The following is a 3,360-nucleotide window of genomic DNA, read 5'->3' as shown; positions in this document are numbered from 1 at the left end:
ATCGTAGAAAGTATACCTAAGAACATCATGACCTGATTCCTCAGTTTCAGGTCAGCCCTGAAGATGTGAACTGCAATGTTCACGAAACGTCGGCAAACAATTAGTAGTAGTTTTTTACACGAGTGAAACCCGAAATATCTCTTTTTATCAAAATTATGGAATGTTGATAAAACAGTTAAACTTCTAGCCAAGTAATAAAGTGTTTAACTTTCGAAATCGCAGGAAAAAAAGCTTTGATTTCGATATAGTTGTCAGCAAAAAGTTACATTTTTACGACAAAAAGACGAATTTTGTAACAAAAAAATCCGAATTCTCAACAACAAAACCAATACCCATTCAAAAACTAGAATTTTCAACTAAATAATTATATTTTTCAAACAAATGGTTGGACAATAATTCTTTTCCTTCCTTAATGATTCTATCATTTTTCCTGATCAATCAACTTAAAAACTTATAGTAATGTTTATAAAATATGGATATGCATAAAAGTTTTTTTTTGGCAATTTTTTATTGGTTCCAACAGGTTTGTTGCAGATTGGTAAAGAATTGAATGAGATACTCATTTCAGGTAGGAAAAGCAGCATTCGTTTGATAAAATATAATTGCGGTTTTTTGCTTGACTGTGACTCATTACAGCGAATGATGGGTTGGGAATACACTGATTTTGCCACTTTTTTAAAAACCTCTTTACAGAATTAGTTCAATGATTGAGCTTCGGGACGACTTTTTGTAGGATTTCTATAACTTCTATTTTTTTTTGTTTTTTTTTTGTTTTGTTTTTAGAGGAAATGTATATAGTTTATTTTATAACAATTATAAGCATCGTAGCGAATGTCAAAAAGAGCTATCAATTAAAACTAATTGGTTTACATTTAAATTAAAATGATGGCGAATTCGCATGCATATGTGCGATCAATCTGCACAATGTGTCCTCACCTGATGAAACATATGCGTCATTAATCACAATGTGCGTCTCATATGCTTCGCATATGCTTACACATTTTGGCTTTTCATTTAGTTTAATTAATAATCTAGCTAGCACTTAATATATGCACTATAACAAATACAGTATTCATGAAATTCAAAGAATTCATGGAATTCAAGGAAGTTACGGAATTCACGGTATTCCGTGCACTCCTTGAACTCCATGAATTCCGCGATTTCCATAAAATCCTCAAATTCCATAAATTCCTTGATTTCAATGAACTCCTTAAATTCCATGAATACGCGCGTTAAGCCCGCTACCTTGCTGGAGTGTGACCTGACGATTCTGATTCCTCGTGCATAAATATGCCGTACCGCGGCACAGTGGTCTGAAATAGGAATTTACTGTTCATAATCGCCCTCAGGTCGTATTTCTTAACCGATTTAAAAGTTTTTTTTTAGAAATGCTCAGCAATTAATTTTTAAGAGAATTCTGGTTTTCTTTTTTTAATTTTTTTTCACAGAGTAACAATATATAAACAAATATAGTGACAAAATTGATCATTTTAGCTTTGTGAATTTTTATCTCAAGAAAAAATACAGATAGAAACTCACTAGCAGCCGGAATTATTGCACATGCATTCATAGAACATAATTAAATTTAATAATATTTAACTTAATTATTATAAACACTTTCTATAAACAAATTCTTTATAAACGATTTTTTCTCATAACTGAATTGATTTTTCTGAACAAAAGTGATTCACAATTGTCTTTAAAGCCATTTATATACTTTAAGCTTCATCAAACATAAACAATATAGATTGTTTATAACAATTTAGTTAAACAAGTTTCCTAATCGGCCGCTTCCTCGTAGAAAAAAATGTTTTTTTCTTCAATAATTATTAGAGTGACATTTATTGCGGTGACTAACCAACAAAATTAAATAAAGAATCATTTATATGATTGTTATAAACAATTTTTGAACAAAACTATGATTTATTTTTTTACATGCAAAATGGACAATTTCTGTAGCAAACTGTCCATAGCAATAACGCTGTACTTGCGTTTTTTACATGCGTTTTTTAGGAACAAGTTAAAATAAGGTGCAATAACGCTATACTTGCGTATTCAGAAGTAACTTAATTCGATTCTAAAAATGATTCCAGTTCTGAATCGTAATTTATTTATTTTAAGTTTTTTATAATAATCTCATTATTATTATAAGTATCAATTTTTTCATTGATTCAATGGACACAAATAAGATTATCACAAAAATGATTGAAGAAAAAATAACTTTTTTCTACGACCAACCGCAGATTGTCACGCATTGTTTTAAAATTGTTATTAACAATTACGCAAATTATTATTTAATGCCCCATATCCAATTTTGGAATTACTGTTAGTTTACTGTCGGACAATTTCAGTGGAAAACCGTCTTTTTGCATCTAAAAAAAATCAATCATAGTTTTGTTAAAAAAATTGTTTATAAAAATCATATAAATTATTTTTTATTTAATTTCGTTGGTTAGTCACCGCAATAAATGTCACTCTAATAATTATTGAAGAAAAATCACTTTTTTCCACGAGAAAATGGCCGATTAAAAGACTTGTTTAACTAAATTGTTATAAACAATCTATATTGTTTATGTTTGATGAAGCTTAAAGTATATAAATGGCTGTAAAGACAATTGTGAATTACTTTTTTTCAGAAAAATCAATTCAGCTATGAGAAAAACTAGTTTATAAAGAATTTGTTTATAGAAATATTTATAAAAACAATAGTGGTTAACTCATGCTATTTTTTTGTTACAAATTATGACTCTTATGAAAAATATTAGCAACTAGCGTAAAATAAATGATTTTTTTCTATGATAAAAAAACACTAATAAGAATTTGTTTATAAAAATTGTTTATAATAATTAAGTTAAATATTATTAAAATTAATTATGTTCTATGAATGCATGTGCAATAATTCCAGCTGGTAGTGAGTTTCTATCTGTATTTTTTCTTGAGATAAAAATTCACAAAGCTAAAATGGTCAATTTTGTCACTATATTTGTTTATATATTTATTAATGGACCCAAGTGGGGAACCTTACATAACGAGTTCGTGAGGTTCTTCGCTTGGGGTGATTGCTAGAGAGATTGATCAGCAACCTGTGTCGGAGTAGTGTTGCGGAACGAACGTGTTATTTACTTAAATAGCACGAGAATTCTGGATCAATCTGAAAAATCTCTATCCCTTCCACACACTACTCCTTTCCCCTGCCGAGTGAGTCGCGCCTACCGCTCAGTTGGTTAGACACTCGGACTTCACCTCAGAGGTCCGGGATTCGATCCCTGAGCCGGTACCTCTAGAAATTTTTCAATGTACCTTTACCGAGGTTCTGATGGTTCGGAACCCACCTTAAGCTGTAGGTCCCCCCATCGTGTA

This window comes from Belonocnema kinseyi, chromosome 2 (assembly GCF_010883055.1).
Source record: "Belonocnema kinseyi isolate 2016_QV_RU_SX_M_011 chromosome 2, B_treatae_v1, whole genome shotgun sequence".
Lineage (NCBI taxonomy): Eukaryota > Metazoa > Arthropoda > Insecta > Hymenoptera > Cynipidae > Belonocnema > Belonocnema kinseyi.
The sequence above is the reverse complement of the archived record's forward strand: the minus strand, read 5'-3'. Positions refer to the sequence as shown.